At 37.8% G+C, this 21,729-nt stretch overlaps 1 protein-coding gene across 2 annotated transcripts in view; it reads right to left on the bottom strand.

Annotated features, from left to right (window-relative positions):
- Positions 1 to 21,729, bottom strand: part of YWHAZ (tyrosine 3-monooxygenase/tryptophan 5-monooxygenase activation protein zeta) — a 33,541-nt gene that overhangs the window by 7,249 nt on the left and 4,563 nt on the right. The gene's annotated exons all lie outside the window — the stretch shown is intronic.

The raw sequence follows: 21,729 nt of genomic DNA, 5'->3' as shown, positions 1-21,729 counted from the left end.
ATACCCAGTCATTGCCAACAATACAATTTTTGAATGCCGTAGGCTCGTAAATTTGTGGTTTAAGAGCAGAATGCTTTGGACAGCAATACTTAAAATTTGAAATTAGTGTTCAGCTTATTATTTAAGGATGATAATTTGAATATTGGCCTCTCCCCCACAGTGCTTTCAATTTACATACTGATAAAGACTGCATGTTTCAATGAATGTGAAACCATGATAGCTCATAATATTATATGTGTTATTACTATATTATTTAACAAAATGGCAAACTTTTCATTTTCAAGGTAGTCCTGACACTAGAATGCAAAGAACATAAGAGATTAACTTTTTGGTACTATGGAGGAATATATGACTTAAGCAGAAACCGATAGTATAATAGACACTACCAGAGTCCATGACAGAGGAAGCAGAACAAAAGAACAGAACGTCATTTATAAGACTACAATTAAAGTAATACCTCACAACAGGTAAAAAGCTGTTCAAAGTAAAAGTTTTATTTATCCTAACTAAATTAAGACACTGGTAGGAGTATGAGAATTAAAGACCTGAAGAGTACACCTTCAGTTTCATTAAAGTGATTTTCAGCTAATAAGATACATATTTACCGATCACCCCAAATGGGTTAAACTTCATTCTACGTAATTCCGTTCAAAACTGTAACAATCTGGGCTTCCCCGGTGGCGCAGTGGTTGAGAGTCCGCCTGCCGATGCAGGGGACACGGGTTCGTGCCCCGGTCCGGGAGGATCCCACATGCCGCGGAGCGGGCCCGTGAGCCATGGCCGCTAAGCCTGCGCGTCTGGAGCCTGTGCTCCACAACAGGAAAGGCCACAACAGTGAGAGGCCCGCATACCGCAAAAAGAAAAACAAAAAAACAAAAAAACTATAACAATCTAAGTAAGTAAATCCTAACATGCTAATAATTATATTCTACAATGGACTTAAAGAAAAACTTGATTTCACTGTATTAGGGGGATAAGGCACAATAAACTAGTAATTTTTTTTTAAGGGGGAGAAAGATAATATTCCAGTAGTAGAATTAGGCAATTTTTTTTTTTTTTTTTTAATACTCCACTTCTTCCTACTAAATACACTCTAGGAATCAAGGTGAAAGTCAATTTTCAACTGGGCTTAGCCGGGCAAACAAGTCTCAATTTTTACAAGGAAAAAGGGTATCTAATTCTTGGTTTCTATTCTTCTGGTAGTAACCCAGTAGTTTAAATAGCACCTACTTATATGCCAAACAGGCTGAAAAATGCTTTTAAATAATAACTCTAACTTTGTATGTCTACCTCATTATGTTCCAAATGGTGAGTGGGAGAGTAAGCTTTAACCTGGCTTCTCCCCCTTTCTGCAACTTAAGCATCAGATACTCAGATGAAGTGGGTAGTTCCAAGTTGGCAGTAGGAGCAGGTTGCAATGCATTACAGGAAAGGGTTGGAGATGAGAGAATTCAACCTGAAATAATGTTTCCTGTGATTATTAACTGATATTTGAAACCATTGGCCTGAAATCAGAAGACCACTTTGGTTAGAATACAAAATTCTTATTACACCACACCCAGATTTTCACATTCAAAGATCTCTCAGCTGCAAAAGTGTTTTGGAATTCATTCATTCACTGATTCATTTAAACTTTGAGGCAGCTTCTAGTGTGAAATCTCAACCAAACTAGAAATAAAGGAACTCTCTGGGCTTGGAAGACCACTGCTTCCTCTGAAGAAGGAATGCCTATAACCTAAGACTTGGCAAAATTCAAACTTCCCGTCATTTTGTCCTTTAAACACCATCATCCTCTTTGAGGCATGAACACTCTGTGAACACTATAGCTGCTCTTTGGGGATCTGCGGATCTGCCTAAACAGCAAAAGATAGTTCCATTTAGTATAGTAAGTGTTTTTTTTTTTTTAACTTAAGAAACAAATGACCAGGCTTTTTCAAGTTTTATATCTTAATACAAAATGCATTATTCATTCCACTATGGGAGACGGTATAGCATAATGGCTTTGGATTCAGAAGTCTAGGTTTAACCTGTGGCACTCCACACTTGAAATTCCACTTCTGACTGGCTAGGCTAAAAGTAAGACTATGAAGTCTAACTAAGGAAAAAGTGTATTGAGATTAACCAGAATTCACAAATCACTTCAAATTAAATAGCGGGAAAAAATATATATAAATCTAAAGAAGGTTCCATATACAATTCGATTGTGAACTGCTCTCTGGCTCATTTATGTATATTTAAGATTGACAAAGAATATTTTCAAATGAAAGAAGTGACAACAAGTAAAAGCCTAACCATGGAATCAATTCTCTACCTAGGCATTTCTATTTCATATTTTACTGCTTCAACGTATTTTTTACATTCACTTATTCTTCAATACTTAAATGGTACTGTGCTAGGCACTGAGAATAGTGAGCAAGGCAGTCTCTAAGTCTGAGGATAAAATGTCTAGCAGGGAGGACAACAGAAACAGAATAACACTACCTCGTCATGTCCTTCACTTTTCAATGACTTTTATCTAACCCACTGTATATATGTAAAGATGAGGGCCACAAACATGTGCAGTTAGTTAAGGGTGAATCACTTAAAATGTAAAACTTTAAAGTATACATCTGAAAACTTGCAGAAGTTATTTAGGCAAGGTGTCAATAAATGTCATAAGAAATTGTAACTCATCTTTTATGAGTAATAACTTCTATATCTCTAAAAACTGTTGTTTTACATTTGGGTAACTCACACTGAGAATTTTTAAATTAGCAATTCAGCACCTCTTCCCTCAAGGTGAACACTGAATTTAGCCATAACATCTGATTAAAACAATAACAACGGCAAAAACTACTTTAAAGCTATTAACCAGAACCTACAAGTAACAAGAAGGCAAGATACCAGTAGTCAGGCTGTTTATTGGCCTAATGATAGACTAGAAGTACCAAGGATCAACAGTGGCGAATGTTTCTGGTAAAATGCTGACTACAAGAAGTTGAAAAAGCAAACTCATCACATTGTACCCATTAAATAAATATGTGCAGTTCTTTGTATGTCAATTATACCTCAATAAAGCTGTTAAAAATAAAAAGTTGAGAAAGGATAAATGACAAACTTTTAAAATAAAAGAAGTTGAGAAAGGGATAAATGACAAACTTTTAAAATCTTCTGATGACATAAAGGTAAGAACCATTAAGATTTAAAAAACAAAAAGCAAGAAAGACTGGATTAAAGATTAAATTTGGTTCAAAAAGCTAACTATGAAAGAACAGAATGTCCTCCACCAATTCCCCTACCATCCCTGTTCATGTATGCCACTCCTCCTGTCAAGAGGTGGAATTCATTTCCTTTCTCCTGAGTCCGAGTTAACTTTGTTGTCTTGCTTTAACCAACAGAATGTGGTGAAAATGACTCCTGTTCCAGATCTAGGCCTAACCCTTAAGAGGACTAGCAACTTCCCCTTTTGCCCTCTTGGAGCCCTAAGCCAGCATTAAAAAACAAAACAAAACAAAACTATCTTGCTGGAGAGAAAGGTCAAGTCAGCCCCAGTCGTGGAACATGTTTAGTGAAGCCATTTGGATATTTCAGCCCCAGCTAAAGACAGCAATGAGTGACCACAGCCAACACCATGTGAAAAACTGTCCAAAAGAATCCAGACAAGCCACAGAGTTACAAAAAAGAATAAATCAGTTTCAGTTTTGATCGGTTTGTTATGCAGCAATAGACAACTGAGAAAAATAATAAAAACATCATTTTCAATAGTAAACATGCCATTTTTGACACTTAAATTAATCACTTTACATGGATTAATTTGATCCTTCCATAACCTTACCTATGAGGTACAAACTACAATTATTGCCATCTCATAGAAGACAACAAATGGTGCCGAGCTCAAAAACCACAGCTCAGTTGTGAAGGTACAACTCCAACTAGGCAATCTGACCTGTTCTACAACATTATTCTACGTTTTCTCTATCTCAACAGGATGATATGCCTACTAAGGAGAATATGATTCTAAGATATTAATTAGAAATCAAAATGAAGGATGATGATTCAGTTCTACACTGTGCTGAGGAAACCAAATCTAGAGTATATTGTTCCTTTAAAAATAGGGACTTCCCTGGCAGTCCAGTGGTTAAGACTCCGTGCTTCCACTGCAGGTGGGGCACGGGTTCAATCCCTGGTCAGGGAACTAAGATCCCACATGCTGCGTGGCTCACCCCCCCCAAGCCCCCGCCAAAAGTATCAAGTTAGGCTTTGAAAAACTGGAGAGTATCCAGGAAAGCAAGCAAGAGTGTTGATGAAAACTGGAAACAGTCATGAAAACTGAAAGAATATGACATGAATGACTCCAGAAGACAAGACTAGTTAAATTTGGGCAGAGGCATATTTCTGCACAGTATGAGAAAACTTACAAAACAAATTTGGAACAGGCCACCTCGTCAGACAGTAAGTTCTACTCTTCTTACAGAGATTTTCAGGAGAAATGAGAAAAATCACTATTTTTTAGAGGAGATTCACAAATAAGATGTAGTCTCATTCAACTCTAAGATATGGAGGACATAGAGTTCACTGAATTAAGTTAATTGTAACACTACAGAGGTGATTAAGTATGTTAATTTATCAAACTAACCAAAGAGAAATAAAAGTTCAATTTTCCGGATTTAAAAGTCAGAGGAGAAAGGCAAATGTAGGGAGAAGACCATGATGGAAATAAAAACAGAGGGGGAAAAAAAGGAAGCAGCACTTATCAGAAAGCAGCAGTGACAAGGAAAACTGAAGAAGAGAAAATGAAGAGAGGAAAGAACTAATAGCTATTTTCAACATACAAAAACTTCAGAAAATACCCTGTGCGAAGTATACAACTTCCTATATTTCATTCATGTGTAGTAGTAAAGTGAAGGTGATGACAACTGTGGGACATTGTGAGAATCTAAATTTAAAAGGAGACGTAGCATTCATATAAGGAAAGAAGCAAATGAGGTGTCACAATTTCTACTTATAAAACAATGGTTAGGCTGACTACTGATGAACCTTCCACTTGTAAAATTCTCCATATAACACTGACTTTCTAATCTAAATGTAATTTATAACAGAAAAGGATTTTCAGATCAAACACAAACTTTAATAACATCTTACACTCAAGCACTTAACTGAGACTACAATGTTCATATTGAGCTGATCTCCATTTTAGCCAGTCAGAGAAAAAAATAACATAAAGGAGCATGTAGTCTAAAGTTAGTACCCACTGCCCGCATGTACATTCCATTGGTAAAAACAGTCACTTGCCTGCATTTAAGAGGGACACTGGGAAATCTGGTCCAGCTGTGTGCACAGGAATTAGAGGGGAGCCTCAGTTTTAGTAAACAGATAGCAGTTTCTGTCACACAATTGATGAAGCATTTTTTCTTAGTTACTGGTATTGATTATGAATTATTAATATGAAATTGAAAAGAACTAGTGAAAATGGAAAAATGGTGTGAATTTTTTGTAGAAAAAATTAAAAAGCTAAATCTTTTTATAATCACTACCTATATGATTTTAAAAAATTTTTCACATCAGCATTATATGCTAAATATGAATGTTAAAATGTTATCAAATAATAGGGAGTAGTTACTTGTCTGAAGAGCAGTTGTACTATATATAGTGTCAAAACGGATCTTGCCGAAATAGATTTTGATTTAGAGATTCACAGTAGTTCCCCTCAAGCAGTTTTAAAAAATGTTTTTAATGACAGCTACTGTCTTTTAAAGATAACCATGGCCATTTAAAAATACCTAGGGCTTCCCTGGTGGCGCAGTGGTTGAGAGTCCGCCTGCCTATGCAGGGGACACGGGTTCGTGCCCCGGTCCGGGAAGATACCACGTGCAGCTGGGCCCGTGAGCCATGGCCGCTGAGCCTGTGCGTCCGGAGCCTGTGCTCCGCAACGGGAGAGGCCACAGCAGTGAGAGGCCCGCGTACCACCAAAAAAATAAATAAATAAAAAATAAAATAAAAATACCTAAAATTAATCTGCTGAATTCGAGTTAATGCACATTCTGACTTTATACAGTAGTCATCCCCACTTAACGTTATGTGGGATTGAAAGCATGAAGCCCACATCTGAAATTCTCTGAAATGTTCCTTTAAAAATAGGGACTTCCCTGGCAGTCCAGTGGTTAAGACTCCGTGCTTCCACTGCAGGGGGGGGCACGGGTTCAATCCAGAGCTAAATACATGCTATAGTTCTGGAGAGGGTGCTGAACCTTAACCTAATCAATGGATAAATTATGTGGAGCTTGACATTTTAGAGTTAAAAGATTTTTTTTTTCCTCTACAGCACCATGTACAATTAACCTCTTAGGCTGTAAGAACACTTAAGATATGGGGTCAAGTAATGATTTTTCCCCCAAGCCAGTCAATTTACCCAGGGCAGAATATATTAACAATAGTTTCTAGCACGTGCTTGATCCAAAGATGGTCTACATAACATCAATGCTTTGACTCTGGAGTGGATTAACATTAAGGAACCACACAAACTGACAGGTTACCTAGTTCTGACTGCCCCTCTTGAGGTAGGCTCAACCTGCCCCCACTAGGAATTTCAATAAACATTGAATTCTAACTGTGGTCAAATATTTCTAACAGAAAGTTTGTAAACTGAAAATCTATCTCTATTCTAGTGATATACCTCTCTCACTGTCCTTTAATATAATTACAGCTAGAAATTAAGAAGAGTAAAATATCAAATCTGTAGGAACAATCAAGACTAGAAACTATCTAAAACACCAAAACTGCAGCCTGAGCTGGTGGCAAGGCCCTAATCTCTGGGCATCCAAGCATTTCTTGGAGCAACAGCTTGGTGTAATAGAAACAGTATAAACTAAAATCAGGCAGACCTTAAATCCCACTCTCATCAATTTTGAGATCTCAGGCAAGTTAATCTCTCAGAGCCTTAGTTTTCTCATCTATTAAAGAATTAAATGAAATTTTATTTTATAAAATGATTTTTTTAATAAAAAATATTTACAAATGATTAAAATGAAAATCTACTTCAAAAGGCCACTACGACGAGGTCTAAATGAGAGTATAGTTTATATAAACAGGAAAGCACCAATCACAGCTCCTAAAAGAGTAGGTACTCTACTCAGTTAGATGCAAATATAAGACATGGGGATCTTGACATCCAAAAAACCTGCTTTAGTGCACTTGTACTCTCAACTTTAGTACTTCAGTTCAGGTTCAGTAATCAAAAATTTGTGTATCTAATAAGAGTGGTGAAATAATGCACAAAAAACCTTTCATTTAAAAACACAGGATTAAAGAGGGCGGGGACATGCTGAGCTCTGGGCTTCCCCACCTGGTTTTGTGGCACCTCCTGAAGGTTCTGGTGAAGGAATAAACTGAAGTAATTACAGCAAAACAAAAACAAACCCACAGGATTAAATTATATCAAAGTACATAAGATAAAGGAAACATTTTCTGTGAGTACTTGTTCTTTTTACAGCAGACTTGTAAAAGGCACAAGCTTTACACTGCTTACTACCTATGTTCAAATGCCAGTTCACTGCTTACTAGCTATGTCAACTTGACGAAGTTCTGAAATTTCTCTGGCCTCAGGTTTCTCATCTGTAAAAGAGACAGAAAATAGGTGTGACCTCATGAATCCCCCCCAGCAGGACTCCCAGGGGTCCACAGATCACTCTTAAGAACTGCTGACTGACTTAAAGTAATCTGTACCATTCACCTTTCAATATACCCAGCTCTAACACTATGCTCTCCCTCAAGCCAATTCTCAAAAATATTCAGTTTAGTCTACATTTTCTGTACCTCCCAGGTCTGAAGAGCTTTCAACTGAAGGAAAAACAAAAGGAAATATCCTAATTTCTGTCAATATCAACAATGGACTAGCTAAATACATTGTTACACTCATCAAACACTATACCAACATTAAAAAGAATGCGGTACGGTACGTGTCAGTATGGAATGAAGCATAAGATATACATCAAAGTGTTGTGTGTGGGTTCAACTTACAGAATAGTTTGTATAAGATCCTACCTGTGTATATTCTTCAAGGACAGTTTGCGTGGGCACTGCAAGTTCCCAGGAGGATACAAAAAAGATTAGACATTACCTCTGAGGAAGTGGGATGACATCAGAAGAGTTTTGTTTTTTGAACTTTATATCCTATGCTCTGCAACATGTTATCCAGAGCAAGTGTAATTTAAAAGAATTATGATTTTGCACCTTTGACTTTTCACATATGTATTCTTAATCTACTTATAGGCTCCTTAAAGACAAACGTTTTGCACATATTAGGCACTCAAACATCAAATCCCCAGGCCGAATTTGTAGAGTAATTTGAAGAGCTTCATTTAAATATAGCAGAGGAAACTTAGAACAATCTTAAAGGAGAAAAGCCTAACATCGAGAAGACTATCAAAAGTTCATCATCTTAACAAACTTCTAAATATATAGTTAAGATAAAATGTAGTAAAAATTATTGAGGTTGATATTGTAGGTTAGATAATGAATATTTTGCTCAAAAAGGAACAATGTTCTGCTTCTTTAAAGACCTAGAAATTGCTCAAAAATGACAGGTGTTTGGGTGCTGTACTAAGCACATATATTCAGAAACAGCAGCCAAAGGGCAGCCAAAGCATATCCTAATATGCTTTCAGGACCCTTGGATAAGCGCCAGGTACTATGTAATGCCTCTGGAGGGGGCAACTAAGGGAGACAAACAACTACAAAGCTTCACCAGAGATAGGGTGGGAGGACAGTTCGAAGCAGCAAGGTAGAGTAAATTTGTTTGCAAGTCAGGACACCTAGATTTTGGTACTACAACTCTGCCACCAAGAGGAGTGATGGGAGTTTCAAACACAAAATCATGACACCTCCTCATTCGATCTTCTTGTGTTTCACAGTAGCATTCATTTCAAAACCTTCCTTCCAAATTTCACCCCAGGAAAGCTTCTCTAACGCACTGAACATGTCCCGCCCCCCACCACTATTCCTCACTTGTCCTTTCCTTTTTTTCTTTTGTTTTGTTTTGGGTTTTTTTTTGTGGGGGGGGGGCGGTTTTTTGCGGTACGCGGGCCTCTCACTGTTGTGGCCTCTCCCATTGCGGAGCACAGGCTCCGGACGCTCAGGCTCAGTGGCCATGGCTCACAGGCCCAGCCGCTCCGCGGCATGTGGGATCTTCCCGGACCGGGGCACGAACCCGTGTCCCCTGCATCGGCAGGCGGACTCTCAACCACTGTGCCACCAGGGAAGCCCCTCCTTTTTTTCTTAAATGGGAATCAGACAATGTAGAGAGTAAGGGTCCTTAGACTAAACTTTAAAAAATTAACAAGAACTCATTGTAAACCGTTTATATATTTATTTCAGCCCTAAAGAAAGACCACCTGTCACTATGCACTCAAATTAAATCACTGGGCTAACATGCCACGGAGCGGCTGGGCCCGTGAGTCATGGACGCTGAGCCTGCGCGTCCGGAGCCTGTGCTCCTCAACGGGAGAGGCCACAGCAGTGAGAGGCCCGCGTACCGCAAAAAAAAAAAAAAAAAAAAATTACTGGGCTAGTGGCTGTGATTTAGCTTGTCAATTAGAATACATGAAGCTAATTAATGAAAATGTATTTCAAAGGAAAATCACAAGTTATAGAGCTGGGATTTCTTCCCCCTTTCAAAACAGTAATCCATTCATTATAAAATTACATAACCCATTTAAAAAGGACTTTGGCAAACTATATTTAGTTCTAACCTTTGATAAAGTATTCATACTTATGGGGCATCTATCTTAAAAAAAAATGATACTTTTGCACCACAGGGTGTTTTTAGAAGTCCTCCCTGCTGTTTAAATTAGAAAATATAATGTCCTATCTAAAGATAATGGTTCGGTAACAGAACAACATGTGTCTCCTAATATGATGCACCAAGGAGGGCACAATATTTCCAGGAATTCTTCCCCAAAATGCACAATCTGAGTTTACTCATGAGGGATCACCAGACAAATCCAAATTGAGGGATATTCTACAAAACAACTGGCCAGTTCTCTTGAAAAAAGTGGCAAAAGGCAACGACTGAAAAACTGATCCAGATTAAAGAAGAGTAAGGAGACATGACAATGAAATGCAAACTGTGATCCTGGATTGAATTCTGGACCAGAATTAGGCAATTATAGTGGTATAATTTGTAAGTGCTATAGGTTATATAATAGTTTATTTTATCCATTATTTTATTAATTTATTGATTTTGATCATTATACTGTAGTTACACATGTTAACATTTGGGGAATCAGGTAAAGGATATATGGGAAAATTTGGACTTATTTCAAAATAAAAAGTTAAAAAACAAATGGTTAGAAAGGCAGTTTAATTACCATATGTAGAAGAAGCTATTTTCACTTTTGGTTACTTAATATTACACTTATATAAAAGTAAGTTTTAAAGGAAAACCTTCTTAATAGTGACTATTTCTGGGGGACTTCCCTGGTGGGGCAGTGGTTAAGAATCTGCCTGCCAGTGCAGGGGACATGGGTTCAAGCCCTGGTCCGGGAAGATCCCCACATGCGGCAGAGCAACTAAGCCCGTGTGCCGTAACTACTGAGCCTGCGCTCTAGAGCCCACTGAGCCACAACTACTGAGCCTGCGCTCTAGAGCCCACTGAGCCACAACTACTGAGCCCGCACGCCTAGAGTCCATGCTCCACAAGAGAAGCCACCGCAATAAGAAGCCCGTGCACCGCAACGAAAAGTAGCCCCCGCTCGCCGTAACTAGAGAAAGCCCGTGCACAGCAACGAAGATGCAGTGCAGCCAAAAATAAATAGTTTTTTTAAAAGGTGATTTTAAAAAAGTGACTATTTCTGGAAGACGGCATTATCAGTGAGTTTTGCTCTCCACTCTTATACCCTTTATGTGCTCATCTATGTTTTTCAAATTTCCTTATTGGGCTGGTAAAACTTGTATTTAGGAGAAAAAAAGTCACAAAAATAAGTGATGCATTTGCGAATAAAAATGAGAGGTGGAGAGGAGGTTCCCACTTTGTCTTGGAGAGTATTCCAACAATTGGTTATACTGTTAAATTTAATTTCCATTAATTAATATACATTAAAAAGTCACTAAGCAAACAGTAAATAGTCCCAGAATAATAAAGCAAAAGAATCAACCTCTAATGAGACATTTACGGACTGCAATTTGAAAACATAGCTGGGCAATTGTCTCCTTTGACTTGATTTCACCAGATGTGTGTTGTGCATGGGGAAGACCAAGCCTCTACAACCCACTGCTCTGTTTTAGACTGTACTATCATGGCCCTCTTCCCTGAACACAAAGGAAAAGAGGCCAGGATAGAGATAGTACGCTTTCATACACAAAAAATGCCGATATGGCTAAAAGGGAAAAGGTGCCAAGAACTTGAAGCACAAGGCCCTCAAGTGTGATTCTTGCTATTTTCATTTAAGTATAGAACCCTAAAATATAGTCTAAAACGAAAGCCATCACTTTTTTTTTTTTTTAGGATTTTTTTTTCTTTTTATTAGTTTCTGCTTTATAACAAAGTGAATCAGTCATACATATACATCTGTTCCCACATCCCTTCCCTCATGCATCTCCCTCCCTCCCACCCTCCCCATCCCACCCCTCCAGGCGGTCACAAAGCACCGAGCTGATCTCCCTGTGCTCTGCGGTTGAAAGCCATCACTTTTAATGAAATTAAACAAAGTGGTAATTTTTCCAGTTACAAGATGGGATTTAACCTTCTCTAAAAAACACTTCTAACTTCTCTAATGTCCAACTCATTAAACAATTCAAATAACATGAAATTCCAATGCAACAAAAATTGGGCACTCCTCGTAAATTAAATGCAACAGTATCTCTCCTGGATTAACAAACATGCATACAGGTCACACAATTGGACAAAGTCTTATTTTGCTTCAGCTTCTTGATCTGTGAAAATGAAAAAGCTAGGGTAGATGCTCCTTCAAGCCCCAAATCCAATGATTCTGTAAAATTCACTTCCCAATTTATTTTATTATTCAATTAGAAAACTCAAAAGGCCCACAAATGTCATTTTAAATAATATCCTCAAAACAAAGTTTAATTCAAATTCTATAGCACAACGTAGAAGTTCACAATTCTGGTCCTGCACAATTCCCTTGTACACAGAGAATTTTCCCAGAACTTTCACTTTATTCTGTAGAGCCCCTGAGACTTTTATCATTCCTAAAGTCTCAAAATTCTAAAAGGCAAGCAGCTATTTTCGTTGCAACGAAGGCCCATCAATTTAGAAATTATTCTCTTACTCCCTCTTGTGGCTGCATTGCTTTCCTTTCTTTCAATTGCAACTCCACCAGTTACTTCCAAAAGTGCTCCACCAAAACTGCTAATGAATTAGATGGTACGTATTTGAAGACTTTCTGTGCGATGCTGGCACACAGTAAAATTTTAGGTGTTCTATAAATGACAAAGTCACACAGATATGAAGGGACAGAGCTTCTTCACTTCAAGGATGGAATCATAGAGGACTCTGACCAGTCACTTCACTTCAAGGATGGAATCATAGAGGACTCTGACCAGTCACTTAACTTCAAGGATGGAATCATAGAGGACTCTGACCAGTCACTTAACTGAATGCATTTTCCACTAATAAGAAATAGATGGCAAATCTGCACCATCTAACTTTTAAAATAGTAACAAGGAATTTCATAAAGCCAAGATATATTATTCTCTGGTGTTTAAGGAATGTTGAAACCAGCCTAAAATTTCATTTTAATTCCTGTTAAAAAGCCAGAGTAGTTGGCTCCCTGATTCTTACCAAAAATGAAACAAAAGATAACCACATAAAAACTCAATGCTGATAGAAAGCCTGGAGTGTTCTAAAATGTTTTTTTTTGAAAATCAGTATTTTAGTCATATTCGAAACGTACCCCTTAAAGATTAAAAGATGGTGAAAAGTACCAAAAAGAAATTATTGAGCATTGAGTGATAACTGCTAAAACTGTCTGACACTAGGGGGCTTTCCTTCTCCCCTTCCCCAGAGCCCTTCTCAGAGGTAGCATTAATGCTGACCTACTTGGGCTGAAGTTTCTCACCAATCAAGGCCCCATTTCCCAATATTTCCATCACAAAGCATTTTTTGTTTTAAAAACCTCATTTTTTATAGTGTTTCTTTAAACTTGCACATGCACACTGTGTGTTATGTATAATTCCTTAGTGGGACCAGATTATCAGCCACTTTTAAAAAAGAAGGTTGAAGACCAGCTCTTCTGAATTTGACCAACACACAGTACTTTCCCCTCTAGGTTGCTGAGATTCTTTTTATGAGTAGAGGCTTTTTATATTTATTATGTTTTTCTTTATGCACAGGGCTTATAAAGTAGCAAGTAATCAATAAATATTAAATTTAAAGTTTAAGCAGTTTATTAAAATTCTCTTAAACTTAATCCAAAATTAATAAATCAAGCCACAATGAAGTGATATCAAAGAAGCACAAAAGAAGGTAAGCAGTATACTTGCTATCTACTATTACCACGGGGATGTATTAACTCTATATAAAATATCCTAGAGGTAGATGCTATTATTACTTCCATTTTGCAGATGTGGAAATAAGAGTCACAGAGATGTAATACCTGCCCAGAGTCATAAAATGAATTAAAAAAATTCAAACACCAGGGCTTCCCTGGTGGCGCAGTGGTTGAGAGTCCACCTGCCGATGCAGGGGACCCGGGTTCATGCCCCAGTCCGGGAAGATCCCACATGCCGGGGAGCAGCTGGGCCCGTGAGCCATGGCCGCTGAGCCTGAGCGTCCGGAGCCTGTGCTCCGCAACGGGAGAGGCCACAACAGTGAGAGGCCCGTGTACCGCAAAAAAAAAAAAAAAAAAAAAAAAAAAAATCAAACACCAAAAGTCTGCGTAGTCTGTGCTAGGTTGTATCACCCCTTTAAAGTAAAGCAGCACACATTATAGTTTATTTTTTAGAAATATTACATAAGATTATTCTTCAAGTCTTATCCTTATGATCCAATTAAATTTAAGTCTGATAATCCTCTTATCAGATGGAAACTATCAAATGGGAAACTGAAGGGAAGTCATTACTGTTAACAAAGTGTTATGATCCGTTTGATGTCATATTTCCAAACATCTTCTAAACACCACAGTAAAATACTCATCAAATTACTGACTTGAGAATTTGCTTGTTCTAAGAATACTACTGCCTACCTATACACTGTCCTCAACTGTCAATTTCCCAGAATCACATTTTAAAGGTAATGTGTTTTGAGTAGGATTTTCATCACGTGTCCCTTGGTTGAATGTGATCCAAGTATTCCTTTGAAATTCTGGGCAATGGTGTTTAATGTATGTTGTTTTAAGGAGCAAAAATAATTATGAATTGACAATTCATGAGTCTTGGATCAACAAGAGAAGTAGGTCTTTCTCAGAAAAGCATTTGTATTTAATCTCTTAGATGAGAAACATTCAACTCACCACTGGGTTCCTTGGTAATACCGCTAATTTAAAAAAACTCGTAGATCCTGGAACTTGTTTGCGAGATGGAAGTTAACCTCCACTAAAACATTTCTAACTTCTCTAATGATGTCCAACTCATTAAGCAATTCAAATAAATGAAATTCCAATACTACAAAAATTGCACGTTGGGCTTCCCTGGTGGCGCAGTGGTTGAGAGTCTGCCTGCCGATGCAGGGGACACGGGTTCGTGTCCCGGTCCGGGAGGATCCCGCGTGCCGCGGAGCGGCTGGGCCCGTGAGCCATGGCCGCTGGGCCTGCGTGTCCGGAGCCTGTGCTCCACAACGGGAGGGACCACAGCAGTGAGAGGCCCGCGTACCGCAGAAGAAAAAAAAAAAAAATTGCACCTTTTCTAGGTTTTAAAAGAATGAACATGCAGGGCTTCCGTGGTGGCGCAGTGGCTGAGAGTCCGCCTGCCGATGCAGGGGAGGCGGGTTCGTGCCCCAGTCCGGGAGGATCCCACATGCCGCGGTGCGGCTGGGCCCGTGAGCCATGGCAGCTGAGCCTGCGCGTCCGGAGCCTGTGCTCCGCAGCGGGAGAGGCCACAGTGGTGAGAGGCCCGCGTACCGCAAAAAAAAAAAAAAAAAAAAAAAAAAAAAAAGAGGAAAAAGAAAAAGAATGAACATGCATACAAGTCAACCAATTGGACAAAGTCTTAGTTTGACTTACTTAACTCTACAGATTAACATTTGACTGACTGTCCTTACATTCTTACTTTGCCATCCTACCTGTAGCTAATACCATTGTAACCGTATTTTTATTTGGGGGAGAATGGAAGAAAACTCACAAATTCTGTCGAAAGAAAGAAAAAGCTTATATGCTGAAACCTTTTAGTTATCTATTCCAATACAAACAAACATGAATGTGCCATACAACAGGACCATACTGGTAGAAGTCAGATATATTCAACCATGCTTTGTTGCCCCCAAGATCCACACTATAGCAAACTAACGCCAACAGAAAAACATTAGTGAAATCTGCCAAGATATAAGACTATTTTATACTACATCACTACTTATGTCACATTATACCTTACCAGAAAATGCAAAACTATATCAGTGACAAATGATAACTGCTACTGCATAGCAATTTTTACAGATACAAGTTTTTCATCATTATAGGGAAATGCTCACTACAGAATAAAGGAGAATGACCCATTGCAAAGAAATGTACTTAGTACAATGGGAACTGATAAGAATGTGGTGGCTAAGCATGCCATTTCTCCCAAGCCAAATTCAAATTTGTGCCAACTAAATATTAAGCGTATCATTCCTTCAGCGTACTTTACATATTAAATACCACAAATGTCAATGGTCCTGTTTTTAAGGGGAATAAAGAAATAGAGCCAATCTTCTAAAGTTCAAAAACAACATGGACTTCAAAATTAAAATAAGTTACAAATCAGAGTAATGAAACTCTCAGGAAACCCTCGGGCCATAAAGATGGGAATTAGCAATGGCTTGTGTCAGGGAAAGTAATAAGACCAAAGTAGAGCTGAAGGCTTTATAGAGGGTATTCTGGCAAAGATGGAGCAAATGAACAGAAGGAAAGCACTGTTTTATAAAAAGGTAAGAAGAGGGCTTCCCTGGTGGCGCAGTGGTTGAGCCTGCGCGTCCGGAGCCTGTGCTCCGCAACGGGAGAGGCCACAACAGTGAGAGGCCCGCGTACGGCAAAAAAAAAAAAAAAAAGGGTAAGAAGAGTAAGAGCTGTCTGTATATAGCACAGAACTGGGAAAAGAACAGTAAAGATAGCAAGTCCGAGTGAATGACCACCACTAGCTGTAAAAGGTTTACAATTTATTTTCTGTCCATTAAAATTAGGTCAAGTTTACCCTTCCTCACACCATCACTTTCTTGCCAATATGCTTCTGAGTGGGAGAGTAATGGGTAGAACTACTACTAACTAGTACAATGGCAATGACAAATAATCCTGGGTACCACCCATGGGAGTGCATCATACAAATGAGTATCAACAATGTAAAGGGTTGAGAACCTATGATGTAGGCAACACAGCAATAACTTGCAATCAGAAAATGAAGTCAAAGTTGAGTCCAAGATGTCATTTTGATTAAGCCTAGAAAATGTGCTAAAAATTAAGAGGTTAGAAAGGACAGGTAGTTTCAAAAGGAAGATGAACTCTTGCTTGTAGCACGCTGAAATTGACAGCAATTCTAAATCCTCTAAAGGGCAGTGTTTATTCTCAATGTAAAACCATAATAAAGAAAAGAGCTATGGAAACCAGGATGAAATTACAAGAGGAATATCTCAGGAATTCTAGGAAAAAAATTCTAATGCTTATTAGAATTGCAATGGACTACATTAAGTTTTTAACTTAGCTGACATCAGAACATCCATAATTTTGACTTTTAAAAAATTTCTCATACACATACATGTTCTTCAATATAAATGTGTCAAAGATCACCTATTTTGGAATAAAAAACTTGTGGTCAAATTAATCTAAATGGTCCAATAACATTTAATATTATAAATGAAGAACTATTTCACATACTGGGCTCCCTCTATGTGGTAGAACCAGTCATCAGATATGAAAATAGGTAATATATTCATGGGGGAAAAAAAAAAACCCTATGTCTTTCATAGATTAAAGCCCCAATTCCAAAAAAACCCCAAGGTTAATATATGAATGATGATAAACTATGATGGAGGGCACTGAGAATCTATTTCTGACATTAGTAAAAGGAGAAAGTTAGTCCAAAGAACAGAACTGGATGATCAGAAATCAAAAAAAAAGGTCAAATCAAAAGCTCTGATTTTCTTTATAAGAGTAGAATTATTTTTGCATGTCTATCAACACACCTTGTTGCTGGCAAAATCTGGTGTCACTTCCTTTGCCTGAAGTTTTCATACGGCCATTAAGTCCCACATTCCTTAATTTATAACATAGTAGACCCTTCATGATCTAACCAGTACCCCTCTCTCTCCCCCTAATCTCCTGCAAAATTATTGGAAAAGGCTTTTAAATAAAGCAATGTTCCCACCTACTGTTCTGATAGAATGAACCATCACTTAATTTGCTGGATTAACCAAATCCTACTTACCTAATAGACTGGCTTTACATTAGGCCTTTCATTCCTAAGTAAACAACAATCATGCCCATGACTTTGAGCTAAATACTTCAGATAGGTTTTTCGGCTACTCTCCGGAACTCCCTTCAGCTTCTATCAGCAGTTACATCCTTATTAAGAGTCCCATATTTGTTCCCCGAACTATGCCATTATATTTGGCTATAATTACTTAAAATAGTATGTTACTTAAATGTTATGAAATATAAGTATGAAAAGAAGTGTTCCTATGAAAACTAAGCTGAATGCGCCGAACGACTAGTTTTTAAAGGAGAGTCACACACTCACTCACACACACACACACACACATGCACACCACTTGGGTTATTCAAACAACTAAAAGATTAGAAAAATTGCATATTTCTAGGATTATGAACTGATTACTCTTCTAGCTTTTAAGTTCTCACTCTGCTATGCAAACTCAAACAGCATTTTGTAAAGGATGCATCTATTTTAGGGGTGTCTAGTAAATTATTTCCAAACTGTGCATCTATGCATATTCAAAGAAAAGGTCTTAGCTCCACATAAGCAATGGGCAAATGAACATACACATCTGTTTTAACTGAAAATAAATGTTTAGACCAAGTATGAACACATACTTGAACCACTTTCCAATTAACCAACTAATTTGGGTCTTCCTACTGTACCACTATTGAGGTGTTACCAGTAAGATTTCTTTACTGATAAAGTTGGGTTTTTAGAAAAAAAAATGAAAAGCAAAATTACTCTCCATATGCTATTACAACTCTAAGGTAGCTTTAGTTTCCCTCCTTTCTAATTCAAAAGCCTCTGCTAGGGCTGAATACAATTTCTTCCTCTTTCTTGGGCAGATTAGATGCATAAGTGTGCATGTTCCTCCTCTACTTTAAGATTTTCCTCAGGTTTTTTGCTTTAAGTCCAACTTTGAATCCTTTCATCTTTTCCTCTTAGTTCACTTTTAAGTATCTTCACAGCTCATCGAATCACTAAACATCTCCAGGTCATCTATATGTCCTCTTAGAACAGGCAGGAAAGACTTCATTCTCATCTAAGTATTGCTGTGCCCAAAAAGGACAGGTAACCTGTTGCTCTTGATCAAGTTGTTATTCTTCCCCTTCCCACCAAATGGCAAACATCTACCTCTCCTTTCTTTGTTCCTTTATTTTCTTTCATTTACACTTCACACACCTCAGACTTCCCAAATATACAAAATACCTCACCAGGGTCAATGTTTAATGGTTATCATGAAAACGCTTTTAAAAAAGACTACTGAATTTTATTCCCAAAAAGACTATCCAATGTACTCCTTCCTGGAAGGGACTGTTGCTGTCTGCTATGTCACATAAGGTCTTTGTACTCTGAAACATACCAAAAGCAGTTATTGACAAAAACATGTAAATATATACAGTGGTGAAAATGAATATAACACTGCAGAATTCTTCTGAGAAGCCCTTATTCCAATAAGTGAACTGCCTAGTAATTTTCAACTTAAAATTCTATATAGCAGTTTTAAAGCCTAAGACACATATTAACACATTATTGACCGGGGGATTTCTGCAGAAACTAACGCCTGTGGCCAAAATATGTCTCTGGTCAAAAATGTGTTAACATATTCAGACTAGGAAGGACCCCAAAGCTGCCTGGTTTCCTAGCTTGCTCCTGCTTAATGGCAGTTCTATGAGCTAGAGATAAAACCCAGTGCCCAGCAACCACACCTTAAAAACCACACCTTAAAAATGTAGAGAAGCATAATAAAATGGAACGCAGTCAAGTTAACTGAATCACACAACTACTGTGGCCAACTGTCACAAATGGCAGACTCACGATTTTACTGATTTGAGAAAGGAAGCCATTCTTTACCTTATACCAGTGGCTTTCAATTTTTAAATGAAACCTTTGAAAATCTGCTGGCCAGTACGGGCCCTCTGCCCTAGAAAAATACACCATTTTTCAGGCTTCTTGGACTCCCGAGTTGAGAGACCTCTGTATTATCAGAGACAGGTTTGTACTACTGACACTGCTTTAAACAGAAGCCCAAAACTGAGACAAATTGGGGCACTAAGAGTACTTGATTTTCTTTCTCCACAACAATCCTATGGGGTAGATATTATTCCCATTTAATTGAGCTCAGTTTTCTCTGAGGGATGAAAGATTTCTTTAGGCCACTCGGCTATTCAATGGTAAAAAGTTGGTTTGACTCAAAACCTGGAGCTCTTTTTACGACACTACATTCTTCTTTGAGTTTGAATTAGGTTCAATCTAGTATGCATATCCTCATTTCATTTTCCATTTCATCATGTTCAAGATAAACTACCCAATTTTTTGGCTTCTTGTGAGTTTAGGCAGAAGAGGTGTTGATTCCCTCCCCCACGAACACGAGAGCTTTTGGTCTAAGATCTGGTAGAAAAGGCAGACTACATTAGTTCACAATTTAACGACACAAGGAAGAAACCTGCAAATTTTTTTGGCATAAAGAGAAGTCCATGTTGTGAAGAATAAAGCCAGTGACCATTTTCCATAGTAATGATCTAAAACTTCTGTCCAAAGTAACATGTTCCCTGCTCTTTCTCTGCTTAAGTAAATGGTATAAATTAAGCAAACACTTGATAAAGTGCACATAACCAGAATGGCGGTAACCTAATAATGGACTAAAGAGCTCTTCAGAAGAACTCTGAACCGTGGAGGTTAGTTCCCACTAGTAGGAAGAAAGAGAATATTTTCTTAGCCAGTATGATACAGGTACTCAATAGAACAATTAAGTCTGGTTCATCACTGATGCCACCAGCCAATGTTACTTCTGAAAAGGAATTACCTGCTTGTTTTCCTCAAATTAAAAGTCAAAGTTCAGAAAAAAACTAGAGTAATAAAAATTATAACTGGTTATATTTTGATAAGTAAGATACTGAGATATAATTAAGCACACTTTCATTAATCATCAAGTAAATCAGTTCAAACAATTTTTTTCTCTAGGAGAAATAACAGTTCTGCTATATTTTACTCTTCCATTTTACTAAAAAGGGGAAAAGGAATTTTATGCAAGATGTTTCCAGAGTCAACATGACCTGCCTGAAAAAAGATGACAGGGAAAGAAAGAAGCCTGCCTGTAACAAATCACAGTATCTGTAAATATCGAATGTTCCCAAGTTGAAACAGAAAAGCCCTTGGAAAATTAGCAGTGCTGCTGACCTAGTTCTATTATCCTCTTTTCCAAAAGAAGCCTTTTTGCTCATTTACTTAACAAATACTTGAGTATCTACTATATGTTAGGAGGCAGGAGCCATGCAAAGATCACTAATGGAGCTTTACTTTCGAAAAGACTAAGGCTGGAAGCAAAAGCTTGTTTAGGATTCTCTGAGTCTTTTGTATAATAAAGGAATTAAACTTTCATTTATCTATACTTTTGAAGTGGAAATTTCGTTTAGGCTCGGTAAGAAGCCAGTGCTATTCTGAAGGAGAACATGGGTAGTGACCAGTATGAAACCCCCTTAATAATCATATCAACAAGGAGAAGCTAGTTAGAGATTAATCCAGTTATTCTCACCCACGGATCCTATTTTTTTCCTTGTTAAGGAAACCAAAGGGAAGTAAAGTTAAAAATGCTATAGTCTTTTCCTAGGAAAATCCTCACAATGACAGGACCTTTTATACTTCTTGTGTGGAAAACATGCAAATACCTACCTGGAATCTCAAATAAGCTGTAAGTAGAGGGTAAATGTTACTGCGTCCCCCATTTATTCCTAAAATTGACTTTTGTCTTAAGGGAAATTATAACTTGTAGCAAACTCTTTGAAACCAAAATAAAAATTATTTGATCTATTAGGTGTAATAATTGGAGGAAAAACATCAGAGCGAACAAAACTCAGTAACGTACACAGGTACTAATCAGTAAACAGAGCAAGATGGGAAAAGCCCGACATGTTTTTTATTATAGGAAAACATCGTATTTTCAGATTTTAAATATTCTTATTACCTTAGCAAACCACAAGATGAGCATTTGTCATTTAGTAGCAATAAAAGCCAGAACTCCCTTCTCATCTTAGAAATGAACGATAGCTATCAATGTAAAGATTTCAAGTAAGCAATCAAAAACAAACCACACACAAGACAGATACCATATAAGAAGACTGTGCGCCCACGTTAAGATAAAAATTGTTCTTTAAAAAGATAGCCTAAAGAAAATTATCA

Source organism: Mesoplodon mirus, assembly GCF_964341445.2.
Source record: "Mesoplodon mirus genome assembly, chromosome: 16".
Classification (NCBI taxonomy): Eukaryota; Metazoa; Chordata; class Mammalia; order Artiodactyla; family Ziphiidae; genus Mesoplodon; species Mesoplodon mirus.
This window is presented reverse-complemented; position numbering and strand designations above follow the sequence as displayed.